Below are 19,995 nucleotides of genomic sequence, written 5' to 3'. Positions count from 1 at the left end.
CGCATCAATTATTACCCTCTATTTTTTTCTGGATATGTAGCCAACATTTTAGAAATTAATTGGTATCCTGTTGCCACAGGAATCAGCAACGGGCTCGTGAGATTCAAAACCGTTGACATTTGGAATACTGAAGGAGCTTTTCCCCTGCAGTATTCTTATTTCTTCTGATACTCAATGTTTCTTTTTGGGAGGAAATTTATCTCAGGGACTAACTGTCAAAGAAGAAACACAATCAAAGGGACTTTTCTCCCCGACTCCATCTCGCCGATGCCCAGAGAGAAGACTTGGCCATTTCATCTTGGCATGTAGGCTTTTCAGCCACTCTCTCTTTTTTTATTTTTCCTTTTTTTTTTTTCTCCATCGTTCTTATCAATACGGCAACGGGCACCGCGCTCGCCTACGCCTTCTCTGCTTTTTCCACACGAAGTAGTAAAGTCCTTTCTCCGAACTGCCGGGCCACTTGCAGACGGCATCTCTGACTCCCCGAGGAGGTCATTACGATGGAGATGAGCAACTCAAAGTCGGCAGAAGTGACAACCAGGCGAGGACCAATAGCACAATATGGGAGAATCATATCAACTGCAATGTGCTGATGATTTGAAGATCGGCTCGCTGGCTCAAGAAATTCTGCACAGATGCGTCTCGCTTGCATCGCCCAAACATGAAAACAATATCTCATCAGTTCTACAGGAATGTAAATACAAAGGCAGTCAATTCTGCGGGGGCGTCTCAAATATACTTTTAGACTGTATGCAAAGCGGTTTCATGAAGAAATGTTGTTGTCCATTGTTAGTAAGTAGAGCTGACAAAATGAATCGACAAGTAATCGATTATCAAATTAACTCGTTCACTCGCAGCCATTTTGACTAAAGCAAGCCACTTCGCTCCTGGCTGTTTTACTGGATTTTGGACTGATTTTGCAAGGCCCACAGAACATGTATTCTATTGCTATGAAAACATGGAACCTCCCAAAACAAAGATGAGAGTGTCTTCTTTCATCAGGACAAAAACAATAAAACGTTTCTAACACAACATTAAACCAACAGCTATAATATTCCAAAAACAATCCCAAGCTAATACTGGCTAACGTACTAGCTTGTAGCATGTAGCGATAGTATGCACTTGTTGATATAATTGTACGGGAAGTGGAATTTGTGCGAACAGATATGTCATACTGGTCGGGCAACTATGGTTTCAGTTGGATTGCTGAAGTAGCAGCTGCAAGCAAACAATAGTTAGCACAAATCACCATCACAAAACTAAAACCAACCAAAGCAATTCATCTTAATAAAGTACAATAATACACCACGTGTAATAAAGGAGTAAAACGATTGTCCTGACTACAACTAGATTAAAATGTTGACAGGTTTTGTTGACTAAAACTATCCAAATAAATGATGTTTTTTTTAGGCATAAATTAACTAATTCAAGCCCCTTCGCTCCCGGCTGTTTTACTGGATTTGGACTGATTTTGCAAAAGGCCCTCAGAATATTGTGTTCTATTGCTATAAAAATATGGAACCTATCAAAACAAAGATGAGAGTCTCTTCTTTCAACAGGACAAAGAAAAAAATCTATCTGTTTCCGTTTTGCAGCAATTAGCATTAGAATATAGCTAAGTTTCATCATTATTCACAAACCTGCTTAGAACTGTGGGGAAATCAGCTTGTTTGCAACATGGCTCTGGTTGATCTCTTATACTCCTGCTGGCCGTTTTTGTAATAATAGTAGAGAGGCTGTATCAAAGCCTTCTGTATGCTCTAGCATAAAAACATAAAAAAAAATAAAAAAAATAAAAAAATGTATAAATGTGTCTTTGGGACACTTAAAACATTTAAAATAAAATGTATTTATACATTTTTGGTAGAAAATGAGTTAATCGGCAACTATTTTAATACAGTGTCCCCTCGCTATAACACAGTTCACTTTTCGCGGTCTCGTTGTATCTCAGATTTTTTTATTTAATTTTTTTTAGTGTAATTTTGCATTATTATTTTTTAACAGTAATGTATCCATTTTATAAAATTCATGAAGGTTTGAACTTTGTGAATGTTTAAACAAGAGAGAAATGTGAGAAAATGTAAATGCCTCCATGAGAAACGTATATAAACTGTGTGGTGGGGGTTTTAGAGCCTTAAAACATTTATAGTAAATCTAAAACATAAAGCTAACTACGTCGCGGATTTCATTTATTGCGGGTATTTTTTGGAACCTAACCCAAGTGGAAAACAAGGGAACACTGTAATTGAGTATTTGTTTGGAGCCATTTTTTGTTTTTTATTTGAAACTGTAAAACTAATGTGATTTTAGCATACCAACTGTAATTGTTTTCAGATTTCTTTAGTCCTTCATGAAAGTAGAACGATTATCTTCTGTGTTTAATCAAAATAAGACAATATGCAAACATCTGTTTTTACTTTGGAAAACATTGACTGAACTGGCACAACATCAATCCCACTTTTTTTTAATTCACTATACAAATACGAAGTGCGAAATATCCTCCAATCACTGGTTAATTAATAAACTGTAATCAGGCGAATTTGTTTTTTTTTTAAACACACTTTCATAAAAAATTAAAATGAATCCAATTAGTCGATTAATCAATTGAATAATCGATAGATTAATCAATCCTAAAAATATTCGATAGTGACGGCACTATCAACAAGTATTTCATTTTAGTCACATCCACAAAGCAACATTATTGAAAACGGGCAACATGGCACAAGGGCGATGTCATCCACAAGGAAAAGCCAACAATTCATATCATGTCTTCATCTCACCATTTCATATATCATCACCAACCCCGTCTCGTAAAAAATGTCCTGCTGTCCTACACCCATTAAATCTCCAAGTGACCCAAAACACACCCGGTGCTGTTTGCGTGCCTATCAGGTGACGTCGGGTTCAACGCTTTTACAGTAAATTGCCGTCGTGGCCGTGGCAATCAATCTCTTTGCCTTCATGTGGCAGACTTGAAAGAGATACCTCATGCCTGCCTCGCCAACCTTTCATGCTTGTCAGATCACAGGGAGTCGGCGATGGCCCGCAGTGCGGCTGAATTGAACGGCGCCGCGGGGATTCTGTGGAGGGGAGATTGCTCGGACCGTCTGTAGCCACACTCGCGCCGCGTGATTCTGTTTGATGCTGTGTTTGGACAGTCGGTTATGGCGATCAATAATGGAGTCGGGTTGGCGTTGGTTCTGTTATGTTGCGCCTTGTTTTTAGATGAAAACTTAAAATAATGTTTAGGCTTATTCAAAAAAAGTAGCAAGGTCGACAATGTCTTTTTATGTTGGGCAATAACGTTCCTCTCCAGTCTGGTAGGTGGCAGTAACGTGCATTTGCATGTATATGGCAACTTTTTCAATACAGTGCCATCTGTTGGATCTAGAGGGAAAGTCACACTGATCTGAATATATGACTGGATAGCCGATAGCCCATACACGCCCGTGCATGTTTTTGTTGAATTATAGTTAGAATTTTTTAATAAAAAAAAAATAAAAAAAAAATATATGTATATGTATATGTATATGTATATGTATATATGTATTTCAGGCAAGTTGTAAAATGTCTGAAGTCCTATTGTTTATGTTTAACAAATTTAAAACATCATAAATCATGCTGTTTCAACTAAGTAGGCCCTTCAAATGTTCTCCAATTTCGATACTGTAAATGTATAGTTTCGTATGCCGAGAAACATTTCTTGGGAGGACCAATATGGCGGCCTTGCGGCTTCAAAAGTCTTGGCCTATCGGCTATCCAATCATATATTCAGATCAGTGGAAAGTCAAGTCAAATATGTCCATTACAATGTAGTCAATGCGGCTCCACTAGTGTAAACGCCGTATTCATAATATTGCATTTGTGGAATACGAATTACAGCAAAATCCACCCGTTTTGATCAGTCTCAGAGGGCGGCCATTTTGCCACTTGCCGTCGACTGAAAATGACATCACACGCGCTCAGGTTCCAGTTCAATCGTGGTTAGCCTGTTTTCTGAGTTTGGTCATGTAATGTTCGCTAGCTGATTGGTCGTTACCTGTGTCCAAAACAACTGTGAGGTCAATTTCAGTTGACAGCAAGTGGCCAGATTGGGCCCCCTACGATAGATACATTTTTCCCTTTTATTTATTGCTTTTGCTCCAAACCTAATTTCCAAGTAGTGTACTTCATGAATTTTTATCCAAAGTCAAGTATGCTAAATGCTTTGCCTTCCTTTTATTTTGGTCAATTGTTGCCTAATTCTAAACAGGGTATGAACATTTAAACCAAAACACAAAAGTCAATTTTTATATTAATTTCGGTTTACTTTGACCTAGCACAAAGACACCTTTAATTTGCAAAGCTAATAAACACTCCATTCCTCATTCTCATCATTGATTGAACTTCATTTATCGGCCAGAGGTTGATTACATTATGCGTTCATCACTTAGATTAAATACTTTGGGCCACTTTCATTTTTTTTTTCCTTGTTAAAAAACAACACAATTAGCAGCATGATTCCTTCATAAAATTGATTGTAATTGCTTATAAGTACCTACTTATTCATCGGTAACTTCATTATAAGAAGTGCAGGTTTTCAAAGAAGTCCTATATTGTTTTTGGGCTGATTATCAACATCTCCAAAAGTGAATTTAAATATGTTCCTCAACCCCATTTTGTTGAGGAAGAATCTGGTATCCACAGAGGAAATCAGTGCAACATCTGCTGCATGCTCACACTTGTATCATTTCTTTTTCAAGAGAGCGCAACGTCGTCCGCGCATTGCAGATGCACGTTTGGCATTTGGCGACTCGAGCGGGGTGTCGTAGCCTTAGGGTTACTCTCCCCCTGCGGTTCCATCACAGCGAGGCGTAGTGACAGGCAAGCCTCCCCTGCAGGCTCGCCTCTGATGAAACTGGACAAGTGAAGTGTACTTTTCCTTTGTGATGTCTGTTGTAGTCTCCCTCAGACAGACATAATTAGGTTCCTGTTTCTTTTTTTAAATGCACGATTTGTATAACTGTCCGGTCCGACCGATTACTCGGATTGCATTGTACATTATGTCTTTTCAAAAATAAGAAGAATTGGCCGGAGTTTTGACAGTTAAACACCAATATTATATTTACTTTCTCATAAAGTGTCAACTTTGGGTGGCTTTCCATCCAATTGTTTAGATTTATTTTATTTTTTTTAAAGCAAATGTACTGAAAATGCGCAAAACGAACATGTGACATGCCCGTTTCCATCTGTTCTTCTTTTGCGAGTTTTGAGAGGATACTCCGGCGCTGTAGGTGGCGCTATACACCACAGAGATGTGATCCACCAGTAATTTAAAAGAAGAAGAACAGGAAGCGACTGCGTCGTGCGTTGAAGTCGTATAAGTTTACGTTTGTAATAGACCCTTCGAATAGACCTGCCAGTGATTCTAAACCAGGCGGAAGACCGTGAGGAGCGGAAGACGAGCACGGTGGCTAGCGCCAAACTACGACGCAACTGCTTTGCACCCACAAAAAGTGTGAGGATATGCTCAGATCATTTTATACTGTATGAGGTTTATTCAAGTAATTTTGAACAAAAAGTTAACTATTTAAGACGATTATCACAACACTTTAACTCAGGCTTGAGCTCTGCTGAGGAATGTGTTGTAAACGTGTGGTCTGTTTATTAGCAACTAGCAAACTAAGATAGCTTGAAGACATTGAGATAGATATAGCAAGACTAGCCCGGACACAAATGATTTAATGAATGATAATTTACACCATGAAAGTAGTGATCGACATACTGTTTCAACCAACATACCTTAAGCTTCCATTTACACTTTGCCCGCCAACCAACTCAATTTGTTTGTAGCTAGCGGCTCTAAACAGCTGGTTTCAATGAGTCGTAGTAATGTAGTGTGACTAGTGTCCTACTCGGGATGTTTTTTTGTGACACTTGACATTTTCCCCACCTTTTAATGAAAACGCTCTCCGAAAATCAAGCTCTCTACGTTAATTTGTTGTGGGAGGCTTGCCCTCCGGGAGGCGGAGTGCTAGCTAAGCAGTGACATCAGGTGGAAGGGTCTATTGTTGAGAAATCGTAGTGTTTCTTTGCTGTTTTCCATCTAAAATAGCATTACATTGTAATATTTGCTTCTTGGATTAATTCCAAAATAATTTCTGTTTCATTCCCCCCCTCCACACATACCTTACTTTATCGTCCGACATTGCTTTGGGACTACAAACGTACGCGTGACGTAATATCCGATCAAAACTTGCGACATGTACCCGGTCTCGTCAGCGGTTATTCGCAAAACCTGTTTCCATAGCCAAAATTTGTATTTTCCTTTTTTTGATACGCTTCAAAATCGACCCTCGAATTTTGGGCCCTTTTTCGAATTTATAGCATTTCCATTCCGTTTTATTTTTGCATTTCTTAAAAATACAACTAAAAATAGCCGGATGGAAACCCAACTGCTGTTCAGTTGGTATGGGCAGGAATTAAAGGACATGCGTGACATTTTCTACTATCTGTTTGCATTAGGCCGTTCTTAGGATAATGTTGTTTTAAATACACGGCATGTCTTTTGGTGGCGAGCGAAAGCGTCGTTTTGTCAGTCATGCTAATACACGACCTTTCTTTCTGCTATGGGCAGCACAGATGACAAAGTAAATCATTGAAATGATCCCATTTAATTCCTGATATGACATTTGGTGGCTATAAAAGGTCCATAAAGAGAACGTTTCGCCCGCCAATGTGTTGACAGTGCGACTAAATGAGAAGAGAGAAGTTCATATTTACTCATGTGCTAGTATTGCATCGGTGTGCAGAAATCCCCTAGTTAGGGTATTGAATCATCAGTGTCGCATGATTTCATCTGTCACAGAAATCAGCTCCAAGTGTCAGAGCTGATGAGATTAAGACGGAAACCTGGCAGAATGACAATGAGGGACGATTGCGACGGTGTTGCATCAATTTGATGTACTTCATTGCAGCTACACGTGGCAGTTGAGGGACTGGAAGAATGAAGTTTGATATTATTAGGTCACTTCCTGGTTTTCTGTTGCAACACTCGACAGGGTAAGGAATTATATTTAATAACTTGGGTTTAGTGAGAGGAAAGTTTTCCTTTTTAAATGGTCCCTTGTGTAAGGAGGTGTGAAAAGTCCCTTCCTGTCTTTTTTTTTTTTTTTTCTTTTTTTCAGGTGATGGTCTCAAGGTAGTGGTTCACACCTCTGCTTCACGGTTCTGTAGTTTGATTGCACCCACTAAAGTCTTGGAAGTCTTACTCTAGAAATTTGAACTCTTTGCATGGATAGGCTGTGGACGAAAGCATATAATACGACACGAGGCGTTGCATGACTGCCAGTTTTCATGGACGTTGAGTTGTTGACGTCATCGATATTTTTTTTCCATTGATGTAACAATATCCATGTGTCACGACACAAAACTATCACAATATTGTCGGGATGTTACCGATACTGTATAAATACTCAATACTTATTGCTATACTCAATACTCATTGCTTGTATGACTGATTTATGGCAGTAGCCAAAACATGCTTAATTAAAACTCATTCGCTCCCAGCCATTTTCATAGAAGCAATCCCGTTCACTCCCGGCTGTTTTACTGGATTTTGACTGATATTTTAAGGTCCACAGAATATTGTGTTCTATTACTATAAAAACATGGAACCTACCAAAAGAAAGATTAAAGTCTCTTCTTTCATCAAGAAAAAAAAGTATGTTTCTATCTGTTTCCGTTTTGCAGAAATTAGCATTAGAATATAGCTAAGTTTAATCAATTTTTACAAATCTATTTAGAATTGTGAGTAATTGAGCTTTTTTCAACGTGGCCCTGGCTGATCTCCTTTGCTCTACTGCCACCTGCTGGCCATTTATGTAATAACTCACATTTCTTTGCAGTTGAGAGGCTGCATGAAAGCCTTCTGTATGCTCTAGCATTAAAAAAAAACAAAAAAAAACGTATAAATACGTCTTTGGGACACGTAAAACATTAGAAATAAATAAATGAATGTATTTATACGTTTTTGGGAGCAAATGAGTTAAAATTAATACAAGTAACCATCAGAGGTTGCTAGGACTGCACAAATGGAATGCAACCTGTCTCTTAACTGTCACCTCGTTGGCCAAATAATACACTGCTTCATGAAGCGTTGTCATCTGGTGGAGTTTTGTTAGTCTTCTAAATTGGCTGCTCAGAAGATCAGATGCCAAAAAAAATTAATAAAAAAAAAAAAAATGCTAAACTGTGAAGTCTCGGTTTCCGACAAAAGATGGAAATGAAAATGGTGTCAACCTTAATTCCAAAAGTAAATCGAATGATATCTCTCCAGACCCTTTGAGCAGATTTTTTTTTTTTTGCTGAGGGCCATTGAGGCTATAGCTCCTGCCTTCCATCATGTGGATGAAGAAAACAAAACATTATTTCTGCCTCTACTCAAAGCTTGTAACTGTAGGTGAGTTGTTGTGAATACTTGAATTATGCAAGATGGCATTTCTCATTAATAACTAGCGGGAAGCATCATCCCTTTGTTTTTGTGACGCAACTATGCTGCCTCTTTTGGTTTGTGCTCATTCTTGAGCGTCTGTATGTGACAAAGTTCAGTTTCCAGTCATGTTGTTCCGGGCAAACGTATTGTGAATCGTTTCATTTGGACTTTTTGGGGCCAAGCTGGATTTTTGAAGTGTGACGATCAGTGTTCGTATATGTTTTTTTTTTTGTTTTGTTTTTTTGTTTTTTTTTGTAGCTGCGTTTATGTTTGGCCACTTTGGTTCAGTTGGGATTTTTCGAGGTCTGTCGAGATTTGCTGAAAAGTCAATAAGACATGATGCTTCATGGAAGCCGGGTAATTGCCGAGCACATTGCAAACATGAAAAATTGCCCTCACCTCAGCGGGGTCCCTCAAGTGAAACAAGCTGCCATGAGGTCACTTTCAGGTCGAGCATCTTACTGGGCTGTTGACCTTCATTTTTCACTCTCATTTGAGTGTGATTGCAAGACACCAAACGAGGATTATTATCACTGTGAATGTATGAAACTGGAATGGAGGACCTACTTGACTCTTATTGTTTTAGTAAAACTTTTTTTTTAATTATCTTTTGACTTTGAAAGCCATTCTGTCAACCATGTTTGGATACATTCTTGAATACAGGTAATGAAATTAGTCCTGCGTGTCAGGTAACACGAGTATACTGATTTTCTGTACAAGACATCCAACTTTGTTGGACTCATGGCATGGAAATAGAAATTAGCATCAGCACCATGAACACCAACACCACTTCGGATTCTATTTTTTCTTTTTTCTTTTTTTTTTTTAATGTATTTATTTTTTTATTTTTTTACCTGGAAGTAATTGGAGAAAAGACTATTTGGGGGGAAAAAATGCTTAGTTATGGTGCCATAATACAACCTTGAAGTTACCTTTAGCGTAGGTTACTCCCGGCTAACCTCTGCAATTGTAAATTAATTTAAAAACAAAAAAAGTGGGGGAAAAAATGTGGTGTAAAATGGTGTTCATTTTGTCCGCCATTTTTAAATTTAGTCTCAGTTTTAGTTCAGTCTCAATCACGCTTGTCAGTTTTTAATCATAGTTAGTCAACCTCATCCCATTTTTTTTGAGTCGACTCTAAGTCTAGCATTTTAGTCTTTATTTTAGTCCAAGAAAACAGAATTTTATTCATCTAGTTTTAGTTAACAAAAACTGTCAGCATTATAATCTAGTTTTGGTCAGGACAATTATTTTACGCTTGTATATATTTTTGTCAGCAGATTATGTTGAACATTTCTGATCTAAAACTATTTCACATACAATTTTCTCTAATCTTTTCACACACAATTCCAGTATATCAACAAGTGTCTACTATGGCTCCATCATGCTAGTCAGTTAGAAAGCATTAGTTAGCTGTCATATTAGTATAATTGGTGGAACGTTATAGCAGCTGGCTTTTTATTTTAATTTTTTCAAATTATATAATTTTCATCTCGTTTTTGTTCATGAACTAAAAGTCCATAGATTTTATTCCAGTTTTTATTAAGTGAAGTACATTTTCCTATCGTCTTCATTAGTCGATGAAAATGCATACTAATTTAGTCCCAGTTATTGTTTATTAATGAGGGTTTTAGTCTAGTCTAGTCTTGTTTTAGTCCAGTGAAAAAATGTGCGTTGACGAAATTATTTTTGTTTAGTTTTCGTTGACGAAATTACCACTAGTGTAAAACGATTCAAAGGAATCAGCTCTGCAAGCTCTGCATAAACCTGAGAACGAGCTTGATTATTTAATCCATGTTTATGAGGAGATTAACCTCTATAAAAAAAAAAAAAAAAAAAAAATGCAGTACTGAGTTGGAGACCTGTTGTTTAGGTTTACCCCACCTCTCGCCAGCTTCCCACTATGATCTAGACAAATTTGATAGATGGATGGATGTTTAGTTTTACAGATAAATTGCTCTAATTAACAGCAAATACCGCTCTACAAACAACAATCAAAGACTCCGGAAGAAGGAAAATTGAACTGACAAGTTATTAGCAACAAGACGCAAGAATTTTTAAGAACACAATTTAAGCTTTTTGGGGTTAATAAAGAGTAAAATGCCACACAAAAGACTGATGGAGCTTTCAGCAGGAGCTAATGACAAAAGTGCAGCTCAAAGCTATGATGCCGTGTACTCTAAGTCCTGCTTAAGTCTCATACATTAGCGCCCAAGTAGGCTTTAGAGGAGCAATTTCCAGTCCGTATGCTAACATGCGACCATTTCTGAGAGCGGTATAGTTCTCCTCTTTTTACATGCTAAACAGGATGAGGATATCGCAATTCTTGCAACTACACACATTATGCGACTTATTTCTACAAGTATCTGTCTAAAAATCATGATTTCCTTTCTTTGAGAGTACTTACGCTTTAGAATGACTCAAAGTATCGTGAAGTGCATGCACTTCTACGCGGGGATTTTTTTTTCCATTATCAATATTCATGAGGCATAAAAATAAAGTTATACTTTGTCGCTTTCATTTATTGCTTTTTGTGTACTGTTGCTCATGGAAGAAAAACTAAAAATCACACCCAGTGCCATTAAACTTGAATGCATCCATTAAATATAACGGGCACAGCTTTTTCAATGAGCGATCAATGTTTAATATATCTACATCAAATTTTCCCTTAAAGCTCATATTTTTAGATCAAAACTGTTTCGGTGCCCTCGTGCCCACGTGACTTGAAATGGAAGGACAACTCGCCAAGTCCCTTGACTCTTACTTGGCTTGGCTCAATCCGACGTGATAATGCGTGCTGCTATTTTAATACAAACCACGAGGGATGCATCTATTTTGCATTCAACTATTTCATTTTGACACTTTCTGCCTGGACTGCTGACAAATGCAAGTTTCAAGCGGCTTGATAGTTCCATCCAGACTAGACGGGAAAAAAAAATCCTGTTAGTTCATGTACCAAACTTTTTCCCCACAAAGAAATAAACTTACATAACATATAAAGATATGTCTAATAATGAGACTGACAGGCCAAAAATGTTGTTGTTTCTTCTTGTTTTGTTTTTTGTTGTTGTCAGAACTACAAGTAGTTCACATTTCTTGGCAACATGCTTTACATACACTTGAGTCTTTGAAATCAAGCCCCCGTCTAAATATAGCTTACGCCAACTTACCTTTCCGTGTATAAACAGACAAACACAGGATCACCGGGCTCCTCCGGGGTGGTGAGAGGCAATTATTTGGAGAAAGCTGTGATCTTACAGCTTGAAGCCGGGATGGTAATTACCTTGGCGGATTCATAAGATCCTGCCGCTTGCCTTTTTCTTTTGTTCAGACTCTTTATGGGCTCATTAATTATGAAGCAACGCTCAGGTGATTCATCTGTTTAAACCTTTCTTCTTCTTTTTTTTTCCACATGCGCACTGCAGCCTGAGAAAGGCGCTTTATAGTATGTCAGTGAGCGCAACCGCGTAATGCACGGCTTTTTCGTGAAGCTTGCAATAGGCAGGCTAAGCTTGTGGAAGGAGAAGAGCTCAGTCATTAAAGTAGTTGGGGATTTTTAAGCGCTAACCAATCAAAGTTAGTTATTGTTATAAGTGGCTGTTATAAGTCACAAGCGGGGAGCCCAAAAGGCAAACCCAGGCATAGGGCCTTACATATCCGATTGTTCCATACCTGACCTATTGCATTGAAGTGTGGAGGTGTGCAGCCAAATCCCACACCGATTCCATCTTTCTTTTACAGAAACGTGCAATTCGTTTGCGGCTGCGGATACAGAGACCACACTAATCCATTATTTATACCACTAAAAACTTTAACATTTCATGAATTGTTGGAGTTTAACCATCTCAAAACAATGTTTAAAGCCCATCTTGAAAATTTACCAATTAATATACAAATTAAATCTAAAAAAAAAAGGGAAATTGAGTATAAATTAAGAGGAACAGATATTTCAAATCAAGGTGTCAGTTTATGGAACAGTCTGGATTGTAAAACAAAATCATCTCAGTCTATATGTATCTCTATGTGTAATATATTACAACAGCGGCCATTTCAGTTTACATCAAAGAAACAAGGTACAGTGATGTAAGAAAAAAAAAAGACTTGCAACTCTTGCTTGGACAATTTCACAACATTAAATCTGGAAACATAATTTTGTTTAATATCTCTCCGTCTCTCACCTATGTCGTGCTGCTAAATTATTCAGTTTTTTGATTGGGTTCAAAGATTGCTGCACTTTGGCAAATTCAACCCCAAAATGCTGCAATTACACCGCTTTAGCAAAAAAATAAAATAAAATAAAATATAAACAAATTCTGGCTCAGGGAATTACTTGAGGAAAATACATTCAATAAACTCAATGTGAGATTGTGTGTGAAAATTAATACATCACAACGAGAAATGAGACTTCCAACTCATGCGTGCCTGGTTTTGTTCAAAGTTGACTTTATTCGGGGGGGGAGTAAGAATTGCAAAGACATCGAAACAATGAGTCTTGCGATTACTGCTGACTCGAGCATGAATGAATAAAAACGTGAGCGTAGTTGTCAGTATGTTGCGGGCAGACCGCGCCTCCTCCCTCCCAACGCCAGCTGCTGTACATTCTCGCTATGGGAACATTAGAGGATAGATGGATGAAGAGAACCCTCCCCAAATGGTCATAAAGATAAAACATTGGCAGTCACCGACTCATCGGAATGCTCGTTGCTTTTCATTAGGCGCACAATGGAAATTTCAGAACCGCCTGTCTTTATGAACTTCACCTCCGCCTAAAACATTATTAGCAATTTGATCTAATTTGACACAGCGGAATGAATCACAAACATAACAATTTATTGCCAATAAAGCTGCATGTACTTCTGTAACAACAGACCTTTTTCATTGTTTGTTAGGGAAACTGACTAATAGATTGTATTTCAATTAAAGCGGTTTGTAATCGACATCTGAGTGACATTGCAACAACTTTAATCATCTCCAGACAAAGACAGAAATTTGGTGTGCACAAAAAAAAAAAAAAAAAAGTATCCTGAGTGTTTTGAAGCTCAGGTCTGCCCTTGTATTTAAATGAGGGGAAGACGCAGATTTTGATATGCAATTGATTCCAGGGAAACTGCAGAATTTAGGCTAGGAGCAACTCCAGGCAGAAATGTGGTTAAAACTCATTCACTGCCAGTCATTATAGAAAATTTTTACATTTCCAATACTCACGTGATATTACATTCAATAATTATATATAAACCGAATCTACCAAATAACAGAATAGACTCCCTACTTTTTGTCCCGTCCCGTTCTTTTATAATTGACAGCAGAAAAATGTAGGTTTGCCAAAATACAGCCATTTCTCCCATGGACTCTGAAACTGTGTTTATTTCCTATAAAATGGGGCAATGATGTCATCTACCGGTGGTTGGGCATCAGTAAAGTTGTTTCCAAGTTTGATATTTACAGTGGAGCATGCTCAGATTCGCCCCCATTTAGCACCGCTCTAAAAAATACAATTGACAAGTATACTTGTCAAAGGCAGTGAATGAGTTAAGAAAAAAAAATAAATAAATAAATCCTACTCCCCTTGAGTCCAACAGAAAAAGAAGCCTGAGCAGTTCTGGTGACAATAAATTTATTCTCAAAAGCAAAGCTAGAAATCCTCAACATCTCCCGGTGAAAGACGAAAGCACAAAAGACAAAACACGAACTTCCAAACACAAAATGATGTCGTCTGGGACAACCCCTTTTCCTCTAATTGCTCAGACGTGGGTGGGCTGACATCGAATGGTGTCATAACACTTGCCATATTTGGCCAATCTATTGAGGTTCACGTCCTAATGGTGTCACAAAGTCTGACTAATTGTGTTTTTTTTTTTTTTTTCCTGGTGTCTTGTCTACACTTTCTTTCATGTCTGCGTTTCTCTTTTATGTTGTCACAGTTTGCTTCATTCAAAACGATTCTTGAGGTTCTACTGATTATACTGGAACGCAGGATTATTATTTGTTAAAAACTCATTTATAAGTATAGGCATTTAAAGGGGCTGTCTGCCGGATTCACTCAGGAAAATGCACTTTTTAAATACAGGATGTACACACTTTAACTTTCTCTCAGTCTACACATCTGTGTTTTTGTTCATCTTTTGTGGTAATTTCGTCCTACACCCCCACCTCCCCAGCCTATATTTTGACATTTGTTTGTTTTGTAAACAGCTGGACGTTTCAGTGGAAAGACAGTATTTACAACCCTCCAGCCAATCGCAGAGCGGGGGGTGGCGTGTCGCAAACGGGGCCGGGCGAACGTGTCAGCTGCGTGACGTCACTCCCGCCGCAATTTGAAAGCACGCACGGATTTTTTTTTTTTCTTCACTCACTCATTCACACACGTAAGCTTCTGTGAGTGTTTTACATGTGTGCAATATTTAAAAAACACCATGGGCGCAACGTCATTATTCCGTTTTTTTAATAGAAAAAATAAAAAATCTACTAAAAATCACATTTAAAATCATCCCCAAAGCCTCATGCATTAATTTAATTATCAAAAACTAAAACGAAGGACATGTTTGCTATAATTATAGTTAGTTTTATTTTAGTTTTGTAAACATAAAATGTAGTTTCAGTTTTCTTTTTAAAAAAAATATCTTCGTTTTTGTAGTTTTGAATGTTAGTTTTTTCGTTAGTTTTAGTTCACTTAAATAAATTTTAATAGCACCTGTGTTTTTCGACGCCCTCCCTTCTTACATTGACCATCTACAAACATTTTTGTTTTTATTTTATTTAAACTGAGTCAAATGCCATTTTTAGCATATGTCGCGGGCCACTAAAAAATGGACGGCGGGCCGCAAATGGCCCCCGGGCCATAGTTTGGACACCCCTGTGTTAGACTGTGAGTGGGGATACTTTCTGCACATTCTTATCAAATCCATGTTTTAATGGGCCAAAGTGTATCTCCACTCGTCCCTTAAGTCCCTTTTCCAGTTTGTCTAAGATGAGAGGACAAGACAGACCATCGTCCTTCTTCCATTTAGTCAGCTGTTGTGTGCTATTTTATCTGGGCTGCAGAAGAGAAAAGTAATACGCCATGTTGTACGGCGCTTATGAGTATTACATTCCATTTTTAACATTATACACAATTATGCAGTTCCGTTACACTATTTCTGTGTGCGCTTCCTCGTGTGTCGTAAATCAATTTAAAACCATAGCATGCAATTTGGGTGTATAAAACACTGCAAATGTTAATTGAACAAAATGTTGCATCTGCAGACTGGGTGTACACAGGCTACACATTTTGCGCTGTGAATGACGAGAGATTAAGTTGCAGAATTATCCACCTTGTCTATTATAATAAGGAACGCTAACTCAATGTCTCGGATTGGTAAGCACATTCTTATCATATAGTACCCAATCGTTTCAGGATTGTTGCCTGCAGCCATACCTGGAATCACAATGAGGGAAGAAGATCACTGCACTGTAACAAAAAAAAAAAACTCAAGTAGATTCCCCAAGGTTGGAAGGTCTGGGTTAATGTGTTGGACTTCAATCTCTTTGGCAGCAGCATAGCTCAAGTGGCTATTTGGACTTTTCTCCTCACTTGAAGTGACCGTTTAGAAATAAGATGCTTTTGACTTCAGCGGCTCTCCTTGGAGCACAGAGAGGGACTCGTTGGAGATGATGATGATTTTAGACGGCATTAGAGCCCGAGAACTGAGGTACTACTTTATACTCATTGGTGGCTGTCACTGATGCATCTAAAATTGATTTCCGTCTTTAGCCATCTCACCTTCACATATATCCTTTTTTTTTTTTCAACGGTTATGGTTTCATTAAATTAGATTTAGGAACACTCCTAAATATTGATTTGTTTTTATGTTTGTTTGAGATGACATTTTTGAAGGAGGACAGGAACCTTTATCGTATCCCGCAGGGTAGATTATATTTGATTCTCGGTTTTATGCGCAACTCTGAATAAGGTCAGCTGTTCATGCTCAAAACAATCCGTTTGGTTCAAGGGCACAAAGGAAAGGCGCTCATGAAGTCAAGCAGACATTTCTTAGGCAACTAGTTCTAGTTTTCCACATTTTTTTAGGTTAATTGGTATCTTGTCCACAAGCCAAGTCTTCAGGCTATGAGCACCCGAGTTATCGTTTATATCGTTGATACAGAAGCAGAAGAAATCATCCACAATGCACACTGTACGCGGCAGCAATTGGCATCAATGTTAATTGATTTGGGAAATAATGAAATGTTTGATTTTATTTGGGACAATCCCTCAAGCAACAAGAGTGACACTTTGCCAAGGATCCTCAAATAAAGGTCAGGCAACGTCGCTTGAGACGGAAACACAAACACAAAACTACTACCATGCTATTGTTTTGTCTGTTTCACTTCGAAGGCTACAAAAGACTTCATCACAAAATAAACAATTATGTGCCATATTTCCATAACTATTTTAGTGATACTTTCCCCAAAGGTTTCATTATTCTCAGCAACTACAGGTTGTATTTTTCACAATCCTTTGGGTATCATTAGAGAGGAAAATGTCAAAATCAACTGTATCAGAAACAATTCTGTTTGGCGTGAATATTATTTTTGAACAATGGTGGATTCATTGCTTTTAATGAAAAGGTTCCAAAAGTTTAGAAAACATAACACCAAATCACGTGCAACAGAGCAGAGAATAGTTGAAAAGTTGCCTTGGCAGACTCCCAATTTGCCATCGGTTTGATTTTTTTTTCAGGGAAAGCAGAAATCACAGCACTTAAATTCATTTGCTGCCATCTGATGTTATTGATTTTTACAAACCTTTATCTTCACCAGTCGTCGCTCGCGTTGATCGATTCACATCTCATTTGACCAAGCTGAGGTCACTTATCGAGTCACTTTGGTAGACCCACATAAACCGTTTCTACAGTCGATTACAACTCAAAAAGAAAAAAAATATATAACCATTCACAGTGACGAGTACATGAAGTTGTTTTCTGCCTTAACAAACAACCTGGACTGGTCAGCAGCCAATCACAGAGCACATATAAAGACAGACAACTATTCGTAACGCCGATTAGGAGAAACCAGGACTGAAGACTGACGAGTGAACCAATGCAACATCAGTGATATGACTAAAGTCATAAAATTGTATTTAACGCGTCGCTTGGAGAAAGAAGGAGCTCGAGCCAAATTGGGGGGCTATTCATAGTCACATAAGGAGTCCAACTGGGAGGTCTCCAGATGCAGACTCTCCGGGCTGGAGGACATTATTAACGCATTCACTAATAAGGAGCCACTTTAAACGTTGGCTGTTCATTTGATCTGAGCACAATGAGAACGTATTAATCATAAATGATAATGCAAAAAAGTGACACCAGCAGATTGGTATTCATATCACCATGTTTACTATTATAGTTTGCAGGGGTATAGATTTTCACTGTATCCATGTTTTTTTTTCCGGATCCATCCTTGTTTGGACTCAAATCCATTCCGCATAATATCTGAGAGAGCGTCACGGAACAGATAAGGCGTGAGAGAAATATTTAGACATTGTCGACTGACTTCTCAGCTATCCATCAATCATGGCGGGCCATTAGGCGAAGAGTCAGGCCACAAACACAAACTGTCAAGTTCTATAAATGCTATGCACATAGTTGACGGCAGATAAACAAGAGAGCCAGAAGGGAAGGAGGGAGGACTTGGGAGAGAGTAAACAACAGCCGAGCTGGATGTGACAGAGAGCAAGCAACCACTTCTATGGAGTCAGTGAATATGCAACAGCTGATGCAACGCTGATATCATGTTCTGTCTCTTTTGTGCATTTCCTGCTTTTCAGAAACAGATGGCGCGTTTGTAGACGCATCCGAGCTGATGGCAAGAAATCCGACCGCGGCTTGCTGTTTTAGATGTGCAAATACATCCAGGAGGCAGAACTCCCGTGGAGGTAAAACATCTGAACGTTTGACTTGAACTTCATTCGGGAAGGGTTTTTCTACTTCAGTGAGTCATTTACCATCTTAGAGTGAAAAGCTTTTCACTACTTGGGGCCCAAAGTTTCATTGTTGGTTTCTCGACCAGCTCGAGGTAAATAACTGGAGTTTCCCCTCAACTCAGATTATAATATATAACATATAATGTATTTTACATCCTACATTTTCTAGACCGTTTAGAATAACACATAGCAAGGCTGTCGCCACGTCCACATTTATCAAGTTCGAATCACAAAGGCTTGAGTCCAAGTCAACTCTGAGTCACAAAAGCCCGAGTCGAAGGCAAGCCCGAGTCCAAGTCCAAGTGTGTCCTTCACGCCCAATTCACACTTGCTGCGGAATGGAGGCGGCACTTTTTCCATACGACGGCCGTACAGACTCCGCAAGGATAGAACGCATTCAAGTCTAAGTGTCAATTCACACCAGCTGCGGTGCGTTGCGTCTGCGGTGCGGAACGGATGCGGCTATGCGGAAGGTTTCAGCAAGCGTTCTATTTTTTCCGGACGCCTCATGCGGAATTTCATGAAGCTGAAGAAATGACACGAGCCGTACAGGAAGTCGGGCGTCTCGCATCAATGTAAATCCGGTATATTTAAAAAAATAAAACCGTTTGCGAACTTGTTTTTTTTTTGGGGGGGGGGGGGGGGGGAAGCGAGCTAACTCCATAGCATGATATGACTCGGACATTTAAGACAAAAAAAATGAGCTCAGAATAAATTAACACTATTTAAACACAAAACGTACTTACCCCATCGTACAACAGCCATGTAGAAGTTCCAGAAACAATGTCCAAAAAGCATTTCGATGTGACAACAGGCAAGCGTGGCTATAGTTTACAAAATGGGATTCTATAGACACGGTTGTTATTGCGTGAACTCAACTCCCCAGCGTGAACCCCACGTGAGCTTGTGGTCTGGCGGGTGCAGATTTCCGGACACGCAACGCACGCAGTGTGAATTGCAGTCCTTGCGGAAGCCGTACGGAAGCCGTACCGCATCCTTTCCGCAGCCAGTGTGAATTGGGCTTGACACATAGCAAGGCTGTAGCCATGTCCACTTTTATCGAGTCCGAGTCAAGTTCGAGTCACAAATGCTTGAGTCCATATCAACTCTGAGTCACAAAAGTCCGAGGAAAGTCCAAGGAAAGTCCGAGCCCAAGCCCAAGTGCGTCCTTAAGAAAGAAAAATACGATTTTGACAACCACAAAATTCCGTTATGCTCACCGGCTGGCCAATTCTCAATTCCGGCCTAATTTGATCGTCTGAAAAACTTTGCCGTATTTGAAGTTTCTTTTAAAGCAGGACGTGAAGTTTCAGCAATAGCGAGTCCAGTGGCCGAGTCCGAGACAACAAAAAAACGTGTCAAGTCCTGCCAGACTCGGGTACTTACAGCCCTCCTGCAAAGAAAAGCAAGGAAACAAAAGACCTAAATCTCAGTTTTCAAAGGTTCACACTTGCACTTATTTGCGATCATCCTTCCACCATTCATGAATCAATATTTGGATGTTGGCTACAGAAAGAAGTCGCAAAGTTCAGATCTTGACTCACGATGTGTTTAAACAAACTAAAGA

The 19,995-nt window shown here is 38.8% G+C and overlaps 1 long non-coding RNA gene across 1 annotated transcript in view; it reads left to right on the top strand.

The window, feature by feature from the left end:
- Positions 1 to 18,380, top strand: part of LOC144030035 (uncharacterized) — a 75,339-nt gene extending 56,959 nt beyond the window's left edge. The window contains exon 6 of the long non-coding RNA XR_013287174.1: positions 18,273 to 18,380. This is a non-coding gene — a long non-coding RNA (uncharacterized LOC144030035). The remainder of the gene's footprint in view (positions 1 to 18,272) is intronic.
- The last annotated feature ends 1,615 nt before the right edge of the window (positions 18,381 to 19,995 follow it).

Source organism: Festucalex cinctus, chromosome 11 (genome assembly GCF_051991245.1).
Source record: "Festucalex cinctus isolate MCC-2025b chromosome 11, RoL_Fcin_1.0, whole genome shotgun sequence".
Lineage (NCBI taxonomy): Eukaryota > Metazoa > Chordata > Actinopteri > Syngnathiformes > Syngnathidae > Festucalex > Festucalex cinctus.
This window is presented reverse-complemented; position numbering and strand designations above follow the sequence as displayed.